This window comes from Phalangium opilio, unplaced genomic scaffold, assembly GCF_054372755.1.
Source record: "Phalangium opilio isolate 3A_F unplaced genomic scaffold, DU_Popi_V2 ptg000046l_1, whole genome shotgun sequence".
Lineage (NCBI taxonomy): Eukaryota > Metazoa > Arthropoda > Arachnida > Opiliones > Phalangiidae > Phalangium > Phalangium opilio.
Window position 1 is genome coordinate 2,390,157 of NW_028324169.1, and position 18,022 is coordinate 2,408,178.

General features: G+C 41.6%; 79 non-coding genes across 79 annotated transcripts; all 79 read right to left on the bottom strand.

Annotated features, from left to right (window-relative positions):
• Positions 1-223: 223 nt before the first annotated feature.
• TRNAV-UAC (transfer RNA valine (anticodon UAC)) lies at positions 224-296 on the bottom strand. Its single transcript has one exon. It is a non-coding gene; the product is annotated as a tRNA-Val (tRNA).
• A 339-nt stretch (positions 297-635) lies between these two features.
• Positions 636-708, bottom strand: TRNAF-AAA (transfer RNA phenylalanine (anticodon AAA)). The gene has a single exon. It is a non-coding gene; the product is annotated as a tRNA-Phe (tRNA).
• Positions 709-776: 68 nt separating this feature from the next.
• Positions 777-849, bottom strand: TRNAV-UAC (transfer RNA valine (anticodon UAC)). The gene has a single exon. It is a non-coding gene; the product is annotated as a tRNA-Val (tRNA).
• A 202-nt stretch (positions 850-1,051) lies between these two features.
• On the bottom strand, positions 1,052-1,124 carry TRNAV-UAC (transfer RNA valine (anticodon UAC)). The gene has a single exon. It is a non-coding gene; the product is annotated as a tRNA-Val (tRNA).
• Positions 1,125-1,465: 341 nt separating this feature from the next.
• Positions 1,466-1,538, bottom strand: TRNAV-UAC (transfer RNA valine (anticodon UAC)). Its single transcript has one exon. It is a non-coding gene; the product is annotated as a tRNA-Val (tRNA).
• Positions 1,539-2,014: 476 nt separating this feature from the next.
• On the bottom strand, positions 2,015-2,087 carry TRNAF-AAA (transfer RNA phenylalanine (anticodon AAA)). The gene has a single exon. It is a non-coding gene; the product is annotated as a tRNA-Phe (tRNA).
• A 64-nt stretch (positions 2,088-2,151) lies between these two features.
• Positions 2,152-2,224, bottom strand: TRNAV-UAC (transfer RNA valine (anticodon UAC)). Its single transcript has one exon. It is a non-coding gene; the product is annotated as a tRNA-Val (tRNA).
• Positions 2,225-2,289: 65 nt separating this feature from the next.
• On the bottom strand, positions 2,290-2,362 carry TRNAV-UAC (transfer RNA valine (anticodon UAC)). The gene has a single exon. It is a non-coding gene; the product is annotated as a tRNA-Val (tRNA).
• Positions 2,363-2,565: 203 nt separating this feature from the next.
• On the bottom strand, positions 2,566-2,638 carry TRNAV-UAC (transfer RNA valine (anticodon UAC)). Its single transcript has one exon. It is a non-coding gene; the product is annotated as a tRNA-Val (tRNA).
• A 203-nt stretch (positions 2,639-2,841) lies between these two features.
• On the bottom strand, positions 2,842-2,914 carry TRNAV-UAC (transfer RNA valine (anticodon UAC)). The gene has a single exon. It is a non-coding gene; the product is annotated as a tRNA-Val (tRNA).
• A 64-nt stretch (positions 2,915-2,978) lies between these two features.
• Positions 2,979-3,051, bottom strand: TRNAF-AAA (transfer RNA phenylalanine (anticodon AAA)). Its single transcript has one exon. It is a non-coding gene; the product is annotated as a tRNA-Phe (tRNA).
• Positions 3,052-3,253: 202 nt separating this feature from the next.
• TRNAF-AAA (transfer RNA phenylalanine (anticodon AAA)) lies at positions 3,254-3,326 on the bottom strand. Its single transcript has one exon. It is a non-coding gene; the product is annotated as a tRNA-Phe (tRNA).
• A 65-nt stretch (positions 3,327-3,391) lies between these two features.
• On the bottom strand, positions 3,392-3,464 carry TRNAV-UAC (transfer RNA valine (anticodon UAC)). The gene has a single exon. It is a non-coding gene; the product is annotated as a tRNA-Val (tRNA).
• A 64-nt stretch (positions 3,465-3,528) lies between these two features.
• On the bottom strand, positions 3,529-3,601 carry TRNAV-UAC (transfer RNA valine (anticodon UAC)). The gene has a single exon. It is a non-coding gene; the product is annotated as a tRNA-Val (tRNA).
• Positions 3,602-3,666: 65 nt separating this feature from the next.
• Positions 3,667-3,739, bottom strand: TRNAV-UAC (transfer RNA valine (anticodon UAC)). Its single transcript has one exon. It is a non-coding gene; the product is annotated as a tRNA-Val (tRNA).
• A 65-nt stretch (positions 3,740-3,804) lies between these two features.
• Positions 3,805-3,877, bottom strand: TRNAV-UAC (transfer RNA valine (anticodon UAC)). The gene has a single exon. It is a non-coding gene; the product is annotated as a tRNA-Val (tRNA).
• Positions 3,878-3,942: 65 nt separating this feature from the next.
• Positions 3,943-4,015, bottom strand: TRNAV-UAC (transfer RNA valine (anticodon UAC)). The gene has a single exon. It is a non-coding gene; the product is annotated as a tRNA-Val (tRNA).
• A 339-nt stretch (positions 4,016-4,354) lies between these two features.
• On the bottom strand, positions 4,355-4,427 carry TRNAF-AAA (transfer RNA phenylalanine (anticodon AAA)). The gene has a single exon. It is a non-coding gene; the product is annotated as a tRNA-Phe (tRNA).
• A 68-nt stretch (positions 4,428-4,495) lies between these two features.
• Positions 4,496-4,568, bottom strand: TRNAV-UAC (transfer RNA valine (anticodon UAC)). Its single transcript has one exon. It is a non-coding gene; the product is annotated as a tRNA-Val (tRNA).
• Positions 4,569-4,770: 202 nt separating this feature from the next.
• TRNAV-UAC (transfer RNA valine (anticodon UAC)) lies at positions 4,771-4,843 on the bottom strand. The gene has a single exon. It is a non-coding gene; the product is annotated as a tRNA-Val (tRNA).
• A 341-nt stretch (positions 4,844-5,184) lies between these two features.
• TRNAV-UAC (transfer RNA valine (anticodon UAC)) lies at positions 5,185-5,257 on the bottom strand. Its single transcript has one exon. It is a non-coding gene; the product is annotated as a tRNA-Val (tRNA).
• A 476-nt stretch (positions 5,258-5,733) lies between these two features.
• Positions 5,734-5,806, bottom strand: TRNAF-AAA (transfer RNA phenylalanine (anticodon AAA)). Its single transcript has one exon. It is a non-coding gene; the product is annotated as a tRNA-Phe (tRNA).
• A 64-nt stretch (positions 5,807-5,870) lies between these two features.
• Positions 5,871-5,943, bottom strand: TRNAV-UAC (transfer RNA valine (anticodon UAC)). The gene has a single exon. It is a non-coding gene; the product is annotated as a tRNA-Val (tRNA).
• Positions 5,944-6,008: 65 nt separating this feature from the next.
• Positions 6,009-6,081, bottom strand: TRNAV-UAC (transfer RNA valine (anticodon UAC)). Its single transcript has one exon. It is a non-coding gene; the product is annotated as a tRNA-Val (tRNA).
• Positions 6,082-6,284: 203 nt separating this feature from the next.
• Positions 6,285-6,357, bottom strand: TRNAV-UAC (transfer RNA valine (anticodon UAC)). Its single transcript has one exon. It is a non-coding gene; the product is annotated as a tRNA-Val (tRNA).
• Positions 6,358-6,560: 203 nt separating this feature from the next.
• TRNAV-UAC (transfer RNA valine (anticodon UAC)) lies at positions 6,561-6,633 on the bottom strand. Its single transcript has one exon. It is a non-coding gene; the product is annotated as a tRNA-Val (tRNA).
• Positions 6,634-6,697: 64 nt separating this feature from the next.
• On the bottom strand, positions 6,698-6,770 carry TRNAF-AAA (transfer RNA phenylalanine (anticodon AAA)). Its single transcript has one exon. It is a non-coding gene; the product is annotated as a tRNA-Phe (tRNA).
• A 202-nt stretch (positions 6,771-6,972) lies between these two features.
• On the bottom strand, positions 6,973-7,045 carry TRNAF-AAA (transfer RNA phenylalanine (anticodon AAA)). Its single transcript has one exon. It is a non-coding gene; the product is annotated as a tRNA-Phe (tRNA).
• Positions 7,046-7,110: 65 nt separating this feature from the next.
• TRNAV-UAC (transfer RNA valine (anticodon UAC)) lies at positions 7,111-7,183 on the bottom strand. The gene has a single exon. It is a non-coding gene; the product is annotated as a tRNA-Val (tRNA).
• A 64-nt stretch (positions 7,184-7,247) lies between these two features.
• On the bottom strand, positions 7,248-7,320 carry TRNAV-UAC (transfer RNA valine (anticodon UAC)). The gene has a single exon. It is a non-coding gene; the product is annotated as a tRNA-Val (tRNA).
• Positions 7,321-7,385: 65 nt separating this feature from the next.
• TRNAV-UAC (transfer RNA valine (anticodon UAC)) lies at positions 7,386-7,458 on the bottom strand. Its single transcript has one exon. It is a non-coding gene; the product is annotated as a tRNA-Val (tRNA).
• A 65-nt stretch (positions 7,459-7,523) lies between these two features.
• Positions 7,524-7,596, bottom strand: TRNAV-UAC (transfer RNA valine (anticodon UAC)). The gene has a single exon. It is a non-coding gene; the product is annotated as a tRNA-Val (tRNA).
• A 65-nt stretch (positions 7,597-7,661) lies between these two features.
• Positions 7,662-7,734, bottom strand: TRNAV-UAC (transfer RNA valine (anticodon UAC)). The gene has a single exon. It is a non-coding gene; the product is annotated as a tRNA-Val (tRNA).
• Positions 7,735-7,937: 203 nt separating this feature from the next.
• TRNAV-UAC (transfer RNA valine (anticodon UAC)) lies at positions 7,938-8,010 on the bottom strand. The gene has a single exon. It is a non-coding gene; the product is annotated as a tRNA-Val (tRNA).
• A 65-nt stretch (positions 8,011-8,075) lies between these two features.
• TRNAV-UAC (transfer RNA valine (anticodon UAC)) lies at positions 8,076-8,148 on the bottom strand. The gene has a single exon. It is a non-coding gene; the product is annotated as a tRNA-Val (tRNA).
• Positions 8,149-8,213: 65 nt separating this feature from the next.
• Positions 8,214-8,286, bottom strand: TRNAV-UAC (transfer RNA valine (anticodon UAC)). Its single transcript has one exon. It is a non-coding gene; the product is annotated as a tRNA-Val (tRNA).
• A 202-nt stretch (positions 8,287-8,488) lies between these two features.
• Positions 8,489-8,561, bottom strand: TRNAV-UAC (transfer RNA valine (anticodon UAC)). The gene has a single exon. It is a non-coding gene; the product is annotated as a tRNA-Val (tRNA).
• A 476-nt stretch (positions 8,562-9,037) lies between these two features.
• Positions 9,038-9,110, bottom strand: TRNAF-AAA (transfer RNA phenylalanine (anticodon AAA)). The gene has a single exon. It is a non-coding gene; the product is annotated as a tRNA-Phe (tRNA).
• Positions 9,111-9,174: 64 nt separating this feature from the next.
• TRNAV-UAC (transfer RNA valine (anticodon UAC)) lies at positions 9,175-9,247 on the bottom strand. Its single transcript has one exon. It is a non-coding gene; the product is annotated as a tRNA-Val (tRNA).
• Positions 9,248-9,312: 65 nt separating this feature from the next.
• On the bottom strand, positions 9,313-9,385 carry TRNAV-UAC (transfer RNA valine (anticodon UAC)). Its single transcript has one exon. It is a non-coding gene; the product is annotated as a tRNA-Val (tRNA).
• Positions 9,386-9,450: 65 nt separating this feature from the next.
• TRNAV-UAC (transfer RNA valine (anticodon UAC)) lies at positions 9,451-9,523 on the bottom strand. The gene has a single exon. It is a non-coding gene; the product is annotated as a tRNA-Val (tRNA).
• A 203-nt stretch (positions 9,524-9,726) lies between these two features.
• TRNAV-UAC (transfer RNA valine (anticodon UAC)) lies at positions 9,727-9,799 on the bottom strand. Its single transcript has one exon. It is a non-coding gene; the product is annotated as a tRNA-Val (tRNA).
• Positions 9,800-9,863: 64 nt separating this feature from the next.
• On the bottom strand, positions 9,864-9,936 carry TRNAF-AAA (transfer RNA phenylalanine (anticodon AAA)). Its single transcript has one exon. It is a non-coding gene; the product is annotated as a tRNA-Phe (tRNA).
• A 202-nt stretch (positions 9,937-10,138) lies between these two features.
• TRNAV-UAC (transfer RNA valine (anticodon UAC)) lies at positions 10,139-10,211 on the bottom strand. The gene has a single exon. It is a non-coding gene; the product is annotated as a tRNA-Val (tRNA).
• A 64-nt stretch (positions 10,212-10,275) lies between these two features.
• TRNAF-AAA (transfer RNA phenylalanine (anticodon AAA)) lies at positions 10,276-10,348 on the bottom strand. Its single transcript has one exon. It is a non-coding gene; the product is annotated as a tRNA-Phe (tRNA).
• A 65-nt stretch (positions 10,349-10,413) lies between these two features.
• On the bottom strand, positions 10,414-10,486 carry TRNAV-UAC (transfer RNA valine (anticodon UAC)). The gene has a single exon. It is a non-coding gene; the product is annotated as a tRNA-Val (tRNA).
• A 202-nt stretch (positions 10,487-10,688) lies between these two features.
• On the bottom strand, positions 10,689-10,761 carry TRNAV-UAC (transfer RNA valine (anticodon UAC)). Its single transcript has one exon. It is a non-coding gene; the product is annotated as a tRNA-Val (tRNA).
• A 203-nt stretch (positions 10,762-10,964) lies between these two features.
• Positions 10,965-11,037, bottom strand: TRNAV-UAC (transfer RNA valine (anticodon UAC)). The gene has a single exon. It is a non-coding gene; the product is annotated as a tRNA-Val (tRNA).
• Positions 11,038-11,101: 64 nt separating this feature from the next.
• TRNAF-AAA (transfer RNA phenylalanine (anticodon AAA)) lies at positions 11,102-11,174 on the bottom strand. Its single transcript has one exon. It is a non-coding gene; the product is annotated as a tRNA-Phe (tRNA).
• A 202-nt stretch (positions 11,175-11,376) lies between these two features.
• TRNAV-UAC (transfer RNA valine (anticodon UAC)) lies at positions 11,377-11,449 on the bottom strand. The gene has a single exon. It is a non-coding gene; the product is annotated as a tRNA-Val (tRNA).
• A 64-nt stretch (positions 11,450-11,513) lies between these two features.
• TRNAF-AAA (transfer RNA phenylalanine (anticodon AAA)) lies at positions 11,514-11,586 on the bottom strand. Its single transcript has one exon. It is a non-coding gene; the product is annotated as a tRNA-Phe (tRNA).
• Positions 11,587-11,651: 65 nt separating this feature from the next.
• On the bottom strand, positions 11,652-11,724 carry TRNAV-UAC (transfer RNA valine (anticodon UAC)). The gene has a single exon. It is a non-coding gene; the product is annotated as a tRNA-Val (tRNA).
• Positions 11,725-11,926: 202 nt separating this feature from the next.
• TRNAV-UAC (transfer RNA valine (anticodon UAC)) lies at positions 11,927-11,999 on the bottom strand. The gene has a single exon. It is a non-coding gene; the product is annotated as a tRNA-Val (tRNA).
• A 203-nt stretch (positions 12,000-12,202) lies between these two features.
• TRNAV-UAC (transfer RNA valine (anticodon UAC)) lies at positions 12,203-12,275 on the bottom strand. Its single transcript has one exon. It is a non-coding gene; the product is annotated as a tRNA-Val (tRNA).
• A 64-nt stretch (positions 12,276-12,339) lies between these two features.
• Positions 12,340-12,412, bottom strand: TRNAF-AAA (transfer RNA phenylalanine (anticodon AAA)). The gene has a single exon. It is a non-coding gene; the product is annotated as a tRNA-Phe (tRNA).
• A 65-nt stretch (positions 12,413-12,477) lies between these two features.
• TRNAV-UAC (transfer RNA valine (anticodon UAC)) lies at positions 12,478-12,550 on the bottom strand. The gene has a single exon. It is a non-coding gene; the product is annotated as a tRNA-Val (tRNA).
• Positions 12,551-12,614: 64 nt separating this feature from the next.
• Positions 12,615-12,687, bottom strand: TRNAV-UAC (transfer RNA valine (anticodon UAC)). Its single transcript has one exon. It is a non-coding gene; the product is annotated as a tRNA-Val (tRNA).
• A 202-nt stretch (positions 12,688-12,889) lies between these two features.
• On the bottom strand, positions 12,890-12,962 carry TRNAV-UAC (transfer RNA valine (anticodon UAC)). The gene has a single exon. It is a non-coding gene; the product is annotated as a tRNA-Val (tRNA).
• Positions 12,963-13,303: 341 nt separating this feature from the next.
• Positions 13,304-13,376, bottom strand: TRNAV-UAC (transfer RNA valine (anticodon UAC)). The gene has a single exon. It is a non-coding gene; the product is annotated as a tRNA-Val (tRNA).
• Positions 13,377-13,578: 202 nt separating this feature from the next.
• TRNAV-UAC (transfer RNA valine (anticodon UAC)) lies at positions 13,579-13,651 on the bottom strand. Its single transcript has one exon. It is a non-coding gene; the product is annotated as a tRNA-Val (tRNA).
• Positions 13,652-13,853: 202 nt separating this feature from the next.
• Positions 13,854-13,926, bottom strand: TRNAV-UAC (transfer RNA valine (anticodon UAC)). Its single transcript has one exon. It is a non-coding gene; the product is annotated as a tRNA-Val (tRNA).
• A 65-nt stretch (positions 13,927-13,991) lies between these two features.
• TRNAV-UAC (transfer RNA valine (anticodon UAC)) lies at positions 13,992-14,064 on the bottom strand. The gene has a single exon. It is a non-coding gene; the product is annotated as a tRNA-Val (tRNA).
• Positions 14,065-14,129: 65 nt separating this feature from the next.
• Positions 14,130-14,202, bottom strand: TRNAV-UAC (transfer RNA valine (anticodon UAC)). The gene has a single exon. It is a non-coding gene; the product is annotated as a tRNA-Val (tRNA).
• A 203-nt stretch (positions 14,203-14,405) lies between these two features.
• On the bottom strand, positions 14,406-14,478 carry TRNAV-UAC (transfer RNA valine (anticodon UAC)). The gene has a single exon. It is a non-coding gene; the product is annotated as a tRNA-Val (tRNA).
• A 202-nt stretch (positions 14,479-14,680) lies between these two features.
• TRNAV-UAC (transfer RNA valine (anticodon UAC)) lies at positions 14,681-14,753 on the bottom strand. The gene has a single exon. It is a non-coding gene; the product is annotated as a tRNA-Val (tRNA).
• A 341-nt stretch (positions 14,754-15,094) lies between these two features.
• On the bottom strand, positions 15,095-15,167 carry TRNAV-UAC (transfer RNA valine (anticodon UAC)). The gene has a single exon. It is a non-coding gene; the product is annotated as a tRNA-Val (tRNA).
• Positions 15,168-15,231: 64 nt separating this feature from the next.
• TRNAV-UAC (transfer RNA valine (anticodon UAC)) lies at positions 15,232-15,304 on the bottom strand. The gene has a single exon. It is a non-coding gene; the product is annotated as a tRNA-Val (tRNA).
• A 65-nt stretch (positions 15,305-15,369) lies between these two features.
• TRNAV-UAC (transfer RNA valine (anticodon UAC)) lies at positions 15,370-15,442 on the bottom strand. Its single transcript has one exon. It is a non-coding gene; the product is annotated as a tRNA-Val (tRNA).
• Positions 15,443-15,644: 202 nt separating this feature from the next.
• Positions 15,645-15,717, bottom strand: TRNAV-UAC (transfer RNA valine (anticodon UAC)). The gene has a single exon. It is a non-coding gene; the product is annotated as a tRNA-Val (tRNA).
• Positions 15,718-15,782: 65 nt separating this feature from the next.
• TRNAV-UAC (transfer RNA valine (anticodon UAC)) lies at positions 15,783-15,855 on the bottom strand. Its single transcript has one exon. It is a non-coding gene; the product is annotated as a tRNA-Val (tRNA).
• Positions 15,856-16,058: 203 nt separating this feature from the next.
• TRNAV-UAC (transfer RNA valine (anticodon UAC)) lies at positions 16,059-16,131 on the bottom strand. The gene has a single exon. It is a non-coding gene; the product is annotated as a tRNA-Val (tRNA).
• Positions 16,132-16,333: 202 nt separating this feature from the next.
• TRNAV-UAC (transfer RNA valine (anticodon UAC)) lies at positions 16,334-16,406 on the bottom strand. The gene has a single exon. It is a non-coding gene; the product is annotated as a tRNA-Val (tRNA).
• Positions 16,407-16,747: 341 nt separating this feature from the next.
• On the bottom strand, positions 16,748-16,820 carry TRNAV-UAC (transfer RNA valine (anticodon UAC)). The gene has a single exon. It is a non-coding gene; the product is annotated as a tRNA-Val (tRNA).
• Positions 16,821-16,884: 64 nt separating this feature from the next.
• Positions 16,885-16,957, bottom strand: TRNAV-UAC (transfer RNA valine (anticodon UAC)). The gene has a single exon. It is a non-coding gene; the product is annotated as a tRNA-Val (tRNA).
• A 65-nt stretch (positions 16,958-17,022) lies between these two features.
• On the bottom strand, positions 17,023-17,095 carry TRNAV-UAC (transfer RNA valine (anticodon UAC)). Its single transcript has one exon. It is a non-coding gene; the product is annotated as a tRNA-Val (tRNA).
• Positions 17,096-17,297: 202 nt separating this feature from the next.
• Positions 17,298-17,370, bottom strand: TRNAV-UAC (transfer RNA valine (anticodon UAC)). The gene has a single exon. It is a non-coding gene; the product is annotated as a tRNA-Val (tRNA).
• A 65-nt stretch (positions 17,371-17,435) lies between these two features.
• TRNAV-UAC (transfer RNA valine (anticodon UAC)) lies at positions 17,436-17,508 on the bottom strand. The gene has a single exon. It is a non-coding gene; the product is annotated as a tRNA-Val (tRNA).
• A 65-nt stretch (positions 17,509-17,573) lies between these two features.
• Positions 17,574-17,646, bottom strand: TRNAV-UAC (transfer RNA valine (anticodon UAC)). The gene has a single exon. It is a non-coding gene; the product is annotated as a tRNA-Val (tRNA).
• Positions 17,647-17,849: 203 nt separating this feature from the next.
• TRNAV-UAC (transfer RNA valine (anticodon UAC)) lies at positions 17,850-17,922 on the bottom strand. Its single transcript has one exon. It is a non-coding gene; the product is annotated as a tRNA-Val (tRNA).
• Positions 17,923-18,022: the final 100 nt, after the last annotated feature.

The following is an 18,022-nucleotide window of genomic DNA, read 5'->3' on the forward strand; positions in this document are numbered from 1 at the left end:
AACCACTACACCATAGATACGTGTTATTATAAAGTTTTCGAAGAGATCTAGCTTATTACTATGTCTAATCACGAAGGTCAAAACATGTATCTATCAGGGCACGGACCTGGGAACTTCAGCGTGTTAGGCGGACGTGATAACCACTACACCATAGATACTTGGTTATTGTGAGTTTTCGAAGAGATCTACCTTATTATTATGTCTAATCACGATGGGCAAAACATGTATCTACCAGGGCTCGAACCTGGGACCTTCCGCGTGTAAAGCGGACGTGATAACCACTACACCATAGATACGTGGTAATTTAGGTTTTCGAAGAGATCTAGCTTATTAATATGTCTAATCACGATGGTCTAAACATGTATCTATCAGGGAACGAACCTGGGACCTTCCGCGTGTTAGTCGGACGTGATAACCACTACACCATAGATACTTGGTTATTGTGAGTTTTCGAAGAGATCTACCTTATTATTATGTCTAATCACGATGGTCAAAACATGTATCTACCAGGGCTCAAACCTGGGATATTCCGCGTGTAAAGCGGATGTGATAACCACTACACTACAGATACGTGTTAATTTAAGTTTTCGAAGAGATCTAGCTTATTACTATGTCTAATCACGATGGTCAAAACATGTATCTATCAGGGCTCGAACCTGACACCTTCCGCGTTTTAGGCGGACGTGATAACCACTACACCATAGATACTTGGTTATTGTGAGTTTTCGAAGAGATCTACCTTATTATTATTATGTCTAATCACGATGGGCAAAACATGTATCTACCAGGGCTCGAACCTGGGACCTTCCGCGTGTAAAGCGGACGTGATAACCACTACACCATAGATACGTGTTAATTTAAGTTTTCGAAGAAATCTAGCTTATTACTATGTCTAATCAAGATAGTCTAAACATGTATCTATTAGGGCACGAACCTGGGACCTTCCGCGTGTTAGTCGGACGTGATAACCACTACACCATAGATACTTGGTTATTATGAGTTTTCGAAGAGATCTACCTTATTATTATGTCTAATCACGATGGTCAAAACATGTATCTACCAGGGCTCGAACCTGGGACCTTCCGCGTGTAAAGCGGACGTGATAACCACTACACCATAGATACGTGTTGTTTTAAAGTTTTCAAAGAGATCTAGCTTATTACTATGTCTAATCACGATGGTCAAAACATGTATCTTTCAGGGCTCGAACCTGAGACCTTCCGCGTGTAAAGCGGACGTGATAACCACTACACCATAGATACGTGTTATTATAAAGTTTTCGAAGAGATCTAGCTTATTACTATGTCTAATCACGATGGTCAAAACATGTATCTATCAGGGCACGGACCTGGGAACTTCCGCGTGTTAGGCGGACGTGATAACCACTACACCATAGATACTTGGTTATTGTGAGTTTTCGAAGGGATCTACCTTATTATTATGTCTAATCACGATGGGCAAAACATGTATCTACCAGGGCTTGAACCTGGGACCTTCCGCGTGTAAAGCGGACGTGATAACCACTACACCATAGATATGTGTTAATTTAGGTTTTCGAAGAGATGTAGCTTATTACTATGTCTAATCACGATGGTCAAAACATGTATCTATCAGGACTCGAACCTGGGACCTTCTGCGTGTAAAGCGGACGTGATAACCACTACACCATAGATACGTGTTAATTTAAGTTTTCGAAGAGATCTAGCTTATTACTATGTCTTATCACGATGGTCTAAACATGTATCTATCAGGGCACGAACCTGGGACCTTCCGCGTGTTAGTCGGACGTGATAACCACTACACCATAGATACTTGGTTATTGTGAGTTTTCGAAGATATCTACCTTATTATTATGTCTAATCACGATGGTCAAAACATGTATCTACCAGGGCTCAAACCTGGGATCTTCCGCGTGTAAAGCGGATGTGATAACCACTACACTACAGACACGTGTTAATTTAAGTTTTCGAAGAGATCTAGCTTATTACTATGTCTAATCACGATGGTCAAAACATGTATCTATCAGGGCTCGAACCTGACACCTTCCGCGTTTTAGGCGGACGTGATAACCACTACACCATAGATACGTGTTAATTTAGGTTTTCGAAGAGATCTACCTTATTATTATGTCTAATCACGATGGTCAAAACATGTATCTACCAGGGTTCGAACCTGGGACCTTCCGCGTGTAAAGCGGACGTGATAACCACTACACCATAGATACGTGTTATTATAAAGTTTTCGAAGAGATCTAGCTTATTACTATGTCTAATCACGATGGTCAAAACATGTATCTATCAGGGCTCGAACCTGAGACCTTCCGCGTGTAAAGCGGACGTGATAACCACTACACCATAGATACGTGTTATTATAAAGTTTTCGAAGAGATCTAGCTTATTACTATGTCTAATCACGATGGTCAAAACATGTACCTATCAGGGCTCGAACCTGAGACCTTCCGCGTGTAAAGCGGACGTGATAACCACTACAACATAGATACGTGTTATTATAAAGTTTTCGAAGAGATCTAGCTTATTACTATGTCTAATCACGATGGTCAAAACATGTATCTATCAGGGCTCGAACCTGAGACCTTCCGCGTGTAAAGCGGACGTGATAACCACTACACCATAGATACGTGTTATTATAAAGTTTTCGAAGAGATCTAGCTTATTACTATGTCTAATCACGATGGTCAAAACATGTATCTATCAGGGCACGGACCTGGGAACTTCCGCGTGTTAGGCGGACGTGATAACCACTACACCATAGATACTTGGTTATTGTGAGTTTTCGAAGGGATCTACCTTATTATTATGTCTAATCACGATGGGCAAAACATGTATCTACCAGGGCTCGAACCTGGGACCTTCCGCGTGTAAAGCGGACGTGATAACCACTACACCATAGATACGTGTTAATTTAGGTTTTCGAAGAGATGTAGCTTATTACTATGTCTAATCACGATGGTCAAAACATGTGTCTATCAGGGCTCGAACCTGACACCTTCCGCGTTTTAGGCGGACGTGATAACCACTACACCATAGATACTTGGTTATTGTGAGTTTTCTAAGAGATCTACCTTATTATTATGTATAATCACGATGATCCAAACATTTAACTACCAGGGCTCGAACCTGGGACCTTCCGCGTGTAAAGCGGACGTGATAACCACTACACCATAGATACGTGTTAATTTAGGTTTTCGAAGAGATGTAGCTTATTACTATGTCTAATCACGATGGTCAAAACATGTATCTATCAGGACTCGAACCTGGGACCTTCCGCGTTTTAGGCGGACGTGATAACCACTACACCATAGATACTTGGTTATTGTGAGTTTTCTAAGAGATCTACCTTATTATTATGTATAATCACGATGATCCAAACATGTAACTACCAGGGCTCGAACCTGGGACCTTCCGCGTGTAAAGCGGATGTGATAACCACTACACCATAGATACGTGTTAATTTAGGTTTTCGAAGAGATGTAGCTTATTACTATGTCTAATCACGATGGTCAAAACATGTATCTACCAGGGCTCGAACCTGGGACCTTCCGCGTGTAAAGCGGACGTGATAACCACTACACCATAGATACGTGTTGTTTTAAAGTTTTCAAAGAGATCTAGCTTATTACTATGTCTAATCACGATGGTCAAAACATGTACCTATCAGGGCTCGAACCTGAGACCTTCCGCGTGTAAAGCGGACGTGATAACCACTACACCATAGATACGTGTTATTATAAAGTTTTCGAAGAGATCTAGCTTATTACTATGTCTAATCACGATGGTCAAAACATGTATCTATCAGGGCTCGAACCTGAGACCTTCCGCGTGTAAAGCGGACGTGATAACCACTACACCATAGATACGTGTTATTATAAAGTTTTCGAAGAGATCTAGCTTATTACTATGTCTAATCACGATGGTCAAAACATGTATCTACCAGGGCTCGAACCTGGGACCTTCCGCGTGTAAAGCGGACGTGATAACCACTACACCATAGATACGTGGTAATTTAGGTTTTCGAAGAGATCTAGCTTATTAATATGTCTAATCACGATGGTCTAAACATGTATCTATCAGGGAACGAACCTGGGACCTTCCGCGTGTTAGTCGGACGTGATAACCACTACACCATAGATACTTGGTTATTGTGAGTTTTCGAAGAGATCTACCTTATTATTATGTCTAATCACGATGGTCAAAACATGTATCTACCAGGGCTCAAACCTGGGATATTCCGCGTGTAAAGCGGATGTGATAACCACTACACTACAGATACGTGTTAATTTAAGTTTTCGAAGAGATCTAGCTTATTACTATGTCTAATCACGATGGTCAAAACATGTATCTATCAGGGCTCGAACCTGACACCTTCCGCGTTTTAGGCGGACGTGATAACCACTACACCATAGATACTTGGTTATTGTGAGTTTTCGAAGAGATCTACCTTATTATTATTATGTCTAATCACGATGGGCAAAACATGTATCTACCAGGGCTCGAACCTGGGACCTTCCGCGTGTAAAGCGGACGTGATAACCACTACACCATAGATACGTGTTAATTTAAGTTTTCGAAGAAATCTAGCTTATTACTATGTCTAATCAAGATAGTCTAAACATGTATCTATTAGGGCACGAACCTGGGACCTTCCGCGTGTTAGTCGGACGTGATAACCACTACACCATAGATACTTGGTTATTATGAGTTTTCGAAGAGATCTACCTTATTATTATGTCTAATCACGATGGTCAAAACATGTATCTACCAGGGCTCGAACCTGGGACCTTCCGCGTGTAAAGCGGACGTGATAACCACTACACCATAGATACGTGTTGTTTTAAAGTTTTCAAAGAGATCTAGCTTATTACTATGTCTAATCACGATGGTCAAAACATGTATCTTTCAGGGCTCGAACCTGAGACCTTCCGCGTGTAAAGCGGACGTGATAACCACTACACCATAGATACGTGTTATTATAAAGTTTTCGAAGAGATCTAGCTTATTACTATGTCTAATCACGATGGTCAAAACATGTATCTATCAGGGCACGGACCTGGGAACTTCCGCGTGTTAGGCGGACGTGATAACCACTACACCATAGATACTTGGTTATTGTGAGTTTTCGAAGGGATCTACCTTATTATTATGTCTAATCACGATGGGCAAAACATGTATCTACCAGGGCTTGAACCTGGGACCTTCCGCGTGTAAAGCGGACGTGATAACCACTACACCATAGATATGTGTTAATTTAGGTTTTCGAAGAGATGTAGCTTATTACTATGTCTAATCACGATGGTCAAAACATGTATCTATCAGGACTCGAACCTGGGACCTTCTGCGTGTAAAGCGGACGTGATAACCACTACACCATAGATACGTGTTAATTTAAGTTTTCGAAGAGATCTAGCTTATTACTATGTCTTATCACGATGGTCTAAACATGTATCTATCAGGGCACGAACCTGGGACCTTCCGCGTGTTAGTCGGACGTGATAACCACTACTCCATAGATACTTGGTTATTGTGAGTTTTCGAAGATATCTACCTTATTATTATGTCTAATCACGATGGTCAAAACATGTATCTACCAGGGCTCAAACCTGGGATCTTCCGCGTGTAAAGCGGATGTGATAACCACTACACTACAGACACGTGTTAATTTAAGTTTTCGAAGAGATCTAGCTTATTACTATGTCTAATCACGATGGTCAAAACATGTATCTATCAGGGCTCGAACCTGACACCTTCCGCGTTTTAGGCGGACGTGATAACCACTACACCATAGATACGTGTTAATTTAGGTTTTCGAAGAGATCTACCTTATTATTATGTCTAATCACGATGGTCAAAACATGTATCTACCAGGGTTCGAACCTGGGACCTTCCGCGTGTAAAGCGGACGTGATAACCACTACACCATAGATACGTGTTATTATAAAGTTTTCGAAGAGATCTAGCTTATTACTATGTCTAATCACGATGGTCAAAACATGTATCTATCAGGGCTCGAACCTGAGACCTTCCGCGTGTAAAGCGGACGTGATAACCACTACACCATAGATACGTGTTATTATAAAGTTTTCGAAGAGATCTAGCTTATTACTATGTCTAATCACGATGGTCAAAACATGTACCTATCAGGGCTCGAACCTGAGACCTTCCGCGTGTAAAGCGGACGTGATAACCACTACAACATAGATACGTGTTATTATAAAGTTTTCGAAGAGATCTAGCTTATTACTATGTCTAATCACGATGGTCAAAACATGTATCTATCAGGGCTCGAACCTGAGACCTTCCGCGTGTAAAGCGGACGTGATAACCACTACACCATAGATACGTGTTATTATAAAGTTTTCGAAGAGATCTAGCTTATTACTATGTCTAATCACGATGGTCAAAACATGTATCTATCAGGGCACGGACCTGGGAACTTCCGCGTGTTAGGCGGACGTGATAACCACTACACCATAGATACTTGGTTATTGTGAGTTTTCGAAGGGATCTACCTTATTATTATGTCTAATCACGATGGGCAAAACATGTATCTACCAGGGCTCGAACCTGGGACCTTCCGCGTGTAAAGCGGACGTGATAACCACTACACCATAGATACGTGTTAATTTAGGTTTTCGAAGAGATGTAGCTTATTACTATGTCTAATCACGATGGTCAAAACATGTGTCTATCAGGGCTCGAACCTGACACCTTCCGCGTTTTAGGCGGACGTGATAACCACTACACCATAGATACTTGGTTATTGTGAGTTTTCTAAGAGATCTACCTTATTATTATGTATAATCACGATGATCCAAACATTTAACTACCAGGGCTCGAACCTGGGACCTTCCGCGTGTAAAGCGGACGTGATAACCACTACACCATAGATACGTGTTAATTTAGGTTTTCGAAGAGATGTAGCTTATTACTATGTCTAATCACGATGGTCAAAACATGTATCTATCAGGACTCGAACCTGGGACCTTCCGCGTTTTAGGCGGACGTGATAACCACTACACCATAGATACTTGGTTATTGTGAGTTTTCTAAGAGATCTACCTTATTATTATGTATAATCACGATGATCCAAACATGTAACTACCAGGGCTCGAACCTGGGACCTTCCGCGTGTAAAGCGGATGTGATAACCACTACACCATAGATACGTGTTAATTTAGGTTTTCGAAGAGATGTAGCTTATTACTATGTCTAATCACGATGGTCAAAACATGTATCTACCAGGGCTCGAACCTGGGACCTTCCGCGTGTAAAGCGGACGTGATAACCACTACACCATAGATACGTGTTGTTTTAAAGTTTTCAAAGAGATCTAGCTTATTACTATGTCTAATCACGATGGTCAAAACATGTACCTATCAGGGCTCGAACCTGAGACCTTCCGCGTGTAAAGCGGACGTGATAACCACTACACCATAGATACGTGTTATTATAAAGTTTTCGAAGAGATCTAGCTTATTACTATGTCTAATCACGATGGTCAAAACATGTATCTATCAGGGCTCGAACCTGAGACCTTCCGCGTGTAAAGCGGACGTGATAACCACTACACCATAGATACGTGTTATTATAAAGTTTTCGAAGAGATCTAGCTTATTACTATGTCTAATCACGATGGTCAAAACATGTATCTATCAGGGCTCGAACCTGAGACCTTCCGCGTGTAAAGCGGACGTGATAACCACTACACCATAGATACATGTTATTATAAAGTTTTCGAAGAGATCTAGCTTATTACTATGTCTAATCACGATGGTCAAAACATGTATCTATCAGGGCACGGACCTGGGAACTTCCGCGTGTTAGGCGGACGTGATAACCACTACACCATAGATACTTGGTTATTGTGAGTTTTCGAAGGGATCTACCTTATTATTATGTCTAATCACGATGGTCAAAACATGTATCTACCAGGGCTCGAACCTGGGACCTTCCGCGTGTAAAGCGGACGTGATAACCACTACACCATAGATACGTGTTGTTTTAAAGTTTTCAAAGAGATCTAGCTTATTACTATGTCTAATCACGATGGTCAAAACATGTACCTATCAGGGCTCGAACCTGAGACCTTCCGCGTGTAAAGCGGACGTGATAACCACTACACCATAGATACGTGTTATTATAAAGTTTTCGAAGAGATCTAGCTTATTACTATGTCTAATCACGATGGTCAAAACATGTATCTATCAGGGCTCGAACCTGAGACCTTCCGCGTGTAAAGCGGACGTGATAACCACTACACCATAGATACGTGTTATTATAAAGTTTTCGAAGAGATCTAGCTTATTACTATGTCTAATCACGATGGTCAAATATGTATCTATCAGGGCACGGACCTGGGAACTTCCGCGTGTTAGGCGGACGTGATAACCACTACACCATAGATACTTGGTTATTGTGAGTTTTCGAAGGGATCTACCTTATTATTATGTCTAATCACGATGGGCAAAACATGTATCTACCAGGGCTCGAACCTGGGACCTTCCGCGTGTAAAGCGGACGTGATAACCACTACACCATAGATATGTGTTAATTTAGGTTTTCGAAGAGATGTAGCTTATTACTATGTCTAATCACGATGGTCAAAACATGTATCTATCAGGACTCGAACCTGGGACCTTCTGCGTGTAAAGCGGACGTGATAACCACTACACCATAGATACGTGTTAATTTAAGTTTTCGAAGAGATCTAGCTTATTACTATGTCTTATCACGATGGTCTAAACATGTATCTATCAGGGCACGAACCTGGGACCTTCCGCGTGTTAGTCGGACGTGATAACCACTACACCATAGATACTTGGTTATTGTGAGTTTTCGAAGATATCTACCTTATTATTATGTCTAATCACGATGGTCAAAACATGTATCTACCAGGGCTCAAACCTGGGATCTTCCGCGTGTAAAGCGGATGTGATAACCACTACACTACAGACACGTGTTAATTTAAGTTTTCGAAGAGATCTAGCTTATTACTATGTCTAATCACGATGGTCAAAACATGTATCTATCAGGGCTCGAACCTGACACCTTCCGCGTTTTAGGCGGACGTGATAACCACTACACCATAGATACGTGTTAATTTAGGTTTTCGAAGAGATCTACCTTATTATTATGTCTAATCACGATGGTCAAAACATGTATCTACCAGGGTTCGAACCTGGGACCTTCCGCGTGTAAAGCGGACGTGATAACCACTACACCATAGATACGTGTTATTTTAAAGTTTTCGAAGAGATCTAGCTTATTACTATGTCTAATCACGATGGTCAAAACATGTACCTATCAGGGCTCGAACCTGAGACCTTCCGCGTGTAAAGCGGACGTGATAACCACTACACCATAGATACGTGTTATTATAAAGTTTTCGAAGAGATCTAGCTTATTACTATGTCTAATCACGATGGTCAAAACATGTATCTATCAGGGCTCGAACCTGAGACCTTCCGCGTGTAAAGCGGACGTGATAACCACTACACCATAGATACGTGTTATTATAAAGTTTTCGAAGAGATCTAGCTTATTACTATGTCTAATCACGATGGTCAAAACATGTATCTATCAGGGCACGGACCTGGGAACTTCCGCGTGTTAGGCGGACGTGATAACCACTACACCATAGATACTTGGTTATTGTGAGTTTTCGAAGGGATCTACCTTATTATTATGTCTAATCACGATGGGCAAAACATGTATCTACCAGGGCTCGAACCTGGGACCTTCCGCGTGTAAAGCGGACGTGATAACCACTACACCATAGATACGTGTTAATTTAGGTTTTCGAAGAGATGTAGCTTATTACTATGTCTTATCACGATGGTCAAAACATGTATCTATCAGGGCTCGAACCTGACACCTTCCGCGTTTTAGGCGGACGTGATAACCACTACACCATAGATACTTGGTTATTGTGAGTTTTCTAAGAGATCTACCTTATTATTATGTATAATCACGATGATCCAAACATGTAACTACCAGGGCTCGAACCTGGGACCTTCCGTGTGTAAAGCGGACGTGATAACCACTACACCATAGATACGTGTTAATTTAGGTTTTCGAAGAGATGTAGCTTATTACTATGTCTAATCACGATGGTCAAAACATGTATCTATCAGGACTCGAACCTGGGACCTTCCGCGTGTAAAGCGGACGTGATAACCACTACACCATAGATACGTGTTAATTTAGGTTTTCGAAGAGATGTAGCTTATTACTATGTCTAATCACGATGGTCAAAACATGTATCTATCAGGGCTCGAACCTGACACCTTCCGCGTTTTAGGCGGACGTGATAACCACTACACCATAGATACTTGGTTATTGTGAGTTTTCTAAGAGATCTACCTTATTATTATGTATAATCACGATGATCAAAACATGTAACTACCAGGGTTCGAACCTGGGACCTTCCGCGTGTAAAGCGGACGTGATAACCACTACACCATAGATACGTGTTAATTTAGGTTTTCGAAGAGATGTAGCTTATTACTATGTCTAATCACGATGGTCAAAACATGTATCTATCCGGGCTCGAACCTGAGACCTTCCGCGTGTAAAGCGGACGTGATAACCACTACACCATAGATACGTGTTATTATAAAGTTTTCGAAGAGATCTAGCTTATTACTATGTCTAATCACGATGGTCAAAACATGTATCTATCAGGGCTCGAACCTGAGACCTTCCGCGTGTAAAGCGGACGTGATAACCACTACACCATAGATACGTGTTATTATAAAGTTTTCGAAGAGATCTAGCTTATTACTATGTCTAATCACGATGGTCAAAACATGTATCTATCAGGGCACGGACCTGGGAACTTCCGCGTGTTAGGCGGACGTGATAACCACTACACCATAGATACTTGGTTATTGTGAGTTTTCGAAGGGATCTACCTTATTATTATGTCTAATCACGATGGGCAAAACATGTATCTACCAGGGCTCGAATCTGGGACCTTCCGCGTGTAAAGCGGACGTGATAACCACTACACCATAGATACGTGTTAATTTAGGTTTTCGAAGAGATGTAGCTTATTACTATGTCTTATCACGATGGTCAAAACATGTATCTATCAGGGCTCGAACCTGACACCTTCCGCGTTTTAGGCGGACGTGATAACCACTACACCATAGATACTTGGTTATTGTGAGTTTTCTAAGAGATCTACCTTATTATTATGTATAATCACGATGATCCAAACATGTAACTACCAGGGCTCGAACCTGGGACCTTCCGTGTGTAAAGCGGACGTGATAACCACTACACCATAGATACGTGTTAATTTATGTTTTCGAAGAGATGTAGCTTATTACTATGTCTAATCACGATGGTCAAAACATGTATCTATCAGGACTCGAACCTGGGACCTTCCGCGTGTAAAGCGGACGTGATAACCACTACACCATAGATACGTGTTAATTTAGGTTTTCGAAGAGATGTAGCTTATTACTATGTCTAATCACGATGGTCAAAACATGTATCTATCAGGGCTCGAACCTGACACCTTCCGCGTTTTAGGCGGACGTGATAACCACTACACCATAGATACTTGGATATTGTGAGTTTTCTAAGAGATCTACCTTATTATTATGTATAATCACGATGATCAAAACATGTAACTACCAGGGTTCGAACCTGGGACCTTCCGCGTGTAAAGCGGACGTGATAACCACTACACCATAGATACGTGTTAATTTAGGTTTTCGAAGAGATGTAGCTTATTACTATGTCTAATCACGATGGTCAAAACATGTATCTATCCGGGCTCGAACCTGAGACCTTCGGCGTGTAAAGCGGACGTGATAACCACTACACCATAGATACGTGTTATTATAAAGTTTTCGAAGAGATCTAGCTTATTACTATGTCTAATCACGATGGTCAAAACATGTATCTATCAGGGCTCGAACCTGAGACCTTCCGCGTGTAAAGCGGACGTGATAACCACTACACCATAGATACGTGTTATTATAAAGTTTTCGAAGAGATCTAGCTTATTACTATGTCTAATCACGATGGTCAAAACATGTATCTATCAGGGCACGGACCTGGGAACTTCCGCGTGTTAGGCGGACGTGATAACCACTACACCATAGATACTTGGTTATTGTGAGTTTTCGAAGGGATCTACCTTATTATTATGTCTAATCACGATGGGCAAAACATGTATCTACCAGGGCTCGAACCTGGGACCTTCCGCGTGTAAAGCGGACGTGATAACCACTACACCATAGATACGTGTTAATTTAGGTTTTCGAAGAGATGTAGCTTATTACTATGTCTAATCACGATGGTCAAAACATGTATCTATCAGGGCTCGAACCTGACACCTTCCGCGTTTTAGGCGGACGTGATAACCACTACACCATAGATACTTGGTTATTGTGAGTTTTCTAAGAGATCTACCTTATTATTATGTATAATCACGATGATCAAAACATGTAACTACCAGGGCTCGAACCTGGGACCTTCCGCGTGTAAAGCGGACGTGATAACCACTACACCATAGATACGTGTTAATTTTGGTTTTCGAAGAGATGTAGCTTATTACTATGTCTAATCACGATGGTCAAAACATGTATCTATCAGGACTCGAACCTGGGACCTTCCGCGTGTAAAGCGGACGTGATAACCACTACACCATAGATACGTGTTAATTTAAGTTTTCGAAGAGATCTAGCTTATTACTATGTCTAATCACGATGGTCTAAACATGTATCTATCAGGGCACGAACCTGAGACCTTCCGCGTGTTAGTCGGACGTGATAACCACTACACCATAGATACGTGTTATTATAATGTTTTCGAAGAGATCTAGCTTATTACTATGTCTAATCAAGATGGTCAAAACATGTATCTATCAGGGCTCGAACCTGAGACCTTCCGCGTGTAAAGCGGACGTGATAACCACTACACCATAGATACGTGTTATTATAAAGTTTTCGAAGAGATCTAGCTTATTACTATGTCTAATCACGATGGTCAAAACATGTATCTATCAGGCCATGGACCTGGGAACTTCCGCGTGTTAGGCGGACGTGATAACCACTACACCATAGATACTTGGTTATTGTGAGTTTTCGAAGGGATCTACCTTATTATTATGTCTAATCACGATGGTCAAAACATGTATCTATCAGGCCATGGACCTGGGAACTTCCGCGTGTTAGGCGGACGTGATAACCACTACACCATAGATACTTGGTTATTGTGAGTTTTCGAAGGGATCTACCTTATTATTATGTCTAATCACGATGGGCAAAACATGTATCTACCAGGGCTCGAACCTGGGACCTTCCGCGTGTAAAGCGGACGTGATAACCACTACACCATAGATACGTGTTAATTTAGGTTTTCGAAGAGATCTAGCTTATTACTATGTCTAATCACGATGGTCAAAACATGTATCTATCATGGCTCGAACCTGAGACCTTCCGCGTGTAAAGCGGACGTGATAACCACTACACCATAGATACTTGGTTATTGTGAGTTTTCGAAGAGATCTACCTTATTATTATGTCTAATCACGATGGGCAAAACATGTATCTACCAGGGCTCGAACCTGGGACCTTCCGCGTGTAAAGCGGACGTGATAACCACTACACCATAGATACGTGTTAATTTAAGTTTTCGAAGAAATCTAGCTTATTACTATGTCTAATCAAGATGGTCTAAACATGTATCTATCAGGGCACGAACCTGGGACCTTCCGCGTGTTAGTCGGACGTGATAACCACTACACCATAGATACCTGGTTATTATGAGTTTTCGAAGAGATCTACCTTATTATTATGTCTAATCACGATGGTCAAAACATGTATCTACCAGGGCTCGAACCTGGGACCTTCCGCGTGTAAAGCGGACGTGATAACCACTACACCATAGATACGTGTTGTTTTAAAGTTTTCAAAGAGATCTAGCTTATTACTATGTCTAATCACGATGGTCAAAACATGTACCTATCAGGGCTCGAACCTGAGACCTTCCGCGTGTAAAGCGGACGTGATAACCACTACACCATAGATACGTGTTATTATAAAGTTTTCGAAGAGATCTAGCTTATTACTATGTCTAATCACGATGGTCAAAACATGTATCTATCAGGGCTCGAACCTGAGACCTTCCGCGTGTAAAGCGGACGTGATAACCACTACACCATAGATACGTGTTATTATAAAGTTTTCGAAGAGATCTAGCTTATTACTATGTCTAATCACGATGGTCAAAACATGTATCTATCAGGGCACGGACCTGGGAACTTCCGCGTGTTAGGCGGACGTGATAACCACTACACCATAGATACTTGGTTATTGTGAGTTTTCGAAGGGATCTACCTTATTATTATGTCTAATCACGATGGGCAAAACATGTATCTACCAGGGCTCGAACCTGGGACCTTCCGCGTGTAAAGCGGACGTGATAACCACTACACCATAGATACGTGTTAATTTAAGTTTTCGAAGAGATCTAGCTTATTACTATGTCTAATCACGATGGTCTAAACATGTATCTATCAGGGCACGAACCTGAGACCTTCCGCGTGTTAGTCGGACGTGATAACCACTACACCATAGATACGTGTTATTATAATTTTTTCGAAGAGATCTAGCTTATTACTATGTCTAATCAAGATGGTCAAAACATGTATCTATCAGGGCTCGAACCTGAGACCTTCCGCGTGTAAAGCGGACGTGATAACCACTACACCATAGATACGTGTTATTATAAAGTTTTCGAAGAGATCTAGCTTATTACTATGTCTAATCACGATGGTCAAAACATGTATCTATCAGGCCATGGACCTGGGAACTTCCGCGTGTTAGGCGGACGTGATAACCACTACACCATAGATACTTGGTTATTGTGAGTTTTCGAAGGGATCTACCTTATTATTATGTCTAATCACGATGGTCAAAACATGTATCTATCAGGCCATGGACCTGGGAACTTCCGCGTGTTAGGCGGACGTGATAACCACTACACCATAGATACTTGGTTATTGTGAGTTTTCGAAGGGATCTACCTTATTATTATGTCTAATCACGATGGGCAAAACATGTATCTACCAGGGCTCGAACCTGGGACCTTCCGCGTGTAAAGCGGACGTGATAACCACTACACCATAGATACGTGTTAATTTAGGTTTTCGAAGAGATCTAGCTTATTACTATGTCTAATCACGATGGTCAAAACATGTATCTATCAGGGCTCGAACCTGAGACCTTCCGCGTGTAAAGCGGACGTGATAACCACTACACCATAGATACTTGGTTATTGTGAGTTTTCGAAGAGATCTACCTTATTATTATGTCTAATCACGATGGGCAAAACATGTATCTACCAGGGCTCGAACCTGGGACCTTCCGCGTGTAAAGCGGACGTGATAACCACTACACCATAGATTCGTGTTAATTTAAGTTTTCGAAGAAATCTAGCTTATTACTATGTCTAATCAAGATGGTCTAAACATGTATCTATCAGGGCACGAACCTGGGACCTTCCGCGTGTTAGTCGGACGTGATAACCACTACACCATAGATACTTGGTTATTATGAGTTTTCGAAGAGATCTACCTTATTATTATGTCTAATCACGATGGTCAAAACATGTATCTACCAGGGCTCGAACCTGGGACCTTCCGCGTGTAAAGCGGACGTGATAACCACTACACCATAGATACGTGTTGTTTTAAAGTTTTCAAAGAGATCTAGCTTATTACTATGTCTAATCACGATGGTCAAAACATGTACCTATCAGGGCTCGAACCTGAGACCTTCCGCGTGTAAAGCGGACGTGATAACCACTACACCATAGATACGTGTTATTATAAAGTTTTCGAAGAGATCTAGCTTATTACTATGTCTAATCACGATGGTCAAAACATGTATCTATCAGGGCACGGACCTGGGAACTTCCGCGTGTTAGGCGGACGTGATAACCACTACACCATAGATACTTGGTTATTGTGAGTTTTCGAAGGGATCTACCTTATTATTATGTCTAATCACGATGGGCAAAACATGTATCTACCAGGGCTCGAACCTGGGACCTTCCGCGTGTAAAGCGGACGTGATAACCACTACACCATAGATACGTGTTAATTTAAGTTTTCGAAGAGATCTAGCTTATTACTATGTCTAATCACGATGGTCTAAACATGTATCTATCAGGGCACGAACCTGAGACCTTCCGCGTGTTAGTCGGACGTGATAACCACTACACCATAGATACGTGTTATTATAATTTTTTCGAAGAGATCTAGCTTATTACTATGTCTAATCAAGATGGTCAAAACATGTATCTATCAGGGCTCGAACCTGAGACCTTCCGCGTGTAAAGCGGACGTGATAACCACTACACCATAGATACGTGTTATTATAAAGTTTTCGAAGAGATCTAGCTTATTACTATGTCTAATCACGATGGTCAAAACATGTATCTATCAGGCCATGGACCTGGGAACTTCCGCGTGTTAGGCGGACGTGATAACCACTACACCATAGATACTTGGTTATTGTGAGTTTTCGAAGGGATCTACCTTATTATTATGTCTAATCACGATGGTCAAAACATGTATCTATCAGGCCATGGACCTGGGAACTTCCGCGTGTTAGGCGGACGTGATAACCACTACACCATAGATACTTGGTTATTGTGAGTTTTCGAAGGGATCTACCTTATTATTATGTCTAATCACGATGGGCAAAACATGTATCTACCAGGGCTCGAACCTGGGACCTTCCGCGTGTAAAGCGGACGTGATAACCACTACACCATAGATACGTGTTAATTTAGGTTTTCGAAGAGATCTAGCTTATTACTATGTCTAATCACGATGGTCAAAACATGTATCTATCAGGGCTCGAACCTGAGACCTTCCGCGTGTAAAGCGGACGTGATAACCACTACACCATAGATACTTGGTTATTGTGAGTTTTCGAAGAGATCTACCTTATTATTATGTCTAATCACGATGGGCAAAACATGTATCTACCAGGGCTCGAACCTGGGACCTTCCGCGTGTAAAGCGGACGTGATAACCACTACACCATAGATTCGTGTTAATTTAAGTTTTCGAAGAAATCTAGCTTATTACTATGTCTAATCAAGATGGTCTAAACATGTATCTATCAGGGCACGAACCTGGGACCTTCCGCGTGTTAGTCGGACGTGATAACCACTACACCATAGATACTTGGTTATTATGAGTTTTCGAAGAGATCTACCTTATTATTATGTCTAATCACGATGGTCAAAACATGTATCTACCAGGGCTCGAACCTGGGACCTTCCGCGTGTAAAGCGGACGTGATAACCACTACACCATAGATACGTGTTGTTTTAAAGTTTTCAAAGAGATCTAGCTTATTACTATGTCTAATCACGATGGTCAAAACATGTACCTATCAGGGCTCGAACCTGAGACCTTCCGCGTGTAAAGCGGACGTGATAACCACTACACCATAGATACGTGTTATTATAAAGTTTTCGAAGAGATCTAGCTTATTACTATGTCTAATCACGATGGTCAAAACATGTATCTATCAGGGCTCGAACCTGAGACCTTCCGCGTGTAAAGCGGACGTGATAACCACTACACCATAGATACGTGTTATTATAAAGTTTTCGAAGAGATCTAGCTTATTACTATGTCTAATCACGATGGTCAAAACATGTATCTATCAGGGCACGGACCTGGGAACTTCCGCGTGTTAGGCGGACGTGATAACCACTACACCATAGATACTTGGTTATTGTGAGTTTTCGAAGGGATCTACCTTATTATTATGTCTAATCACGATGGGCAAAACATGTATCTACCAGGGCTCGAACCTGGGACCTTCCGCGTGTAAAGCGGACGTGATAACCACTACACCATAGATACGTGTTAATTTAAGTTTTCGAAGAGATCTAGCTTATTACTATGTCTAATCACGATGGTCTAAACATGTATCTATCAGGGCACGAACCTGAGACCTTCCGCG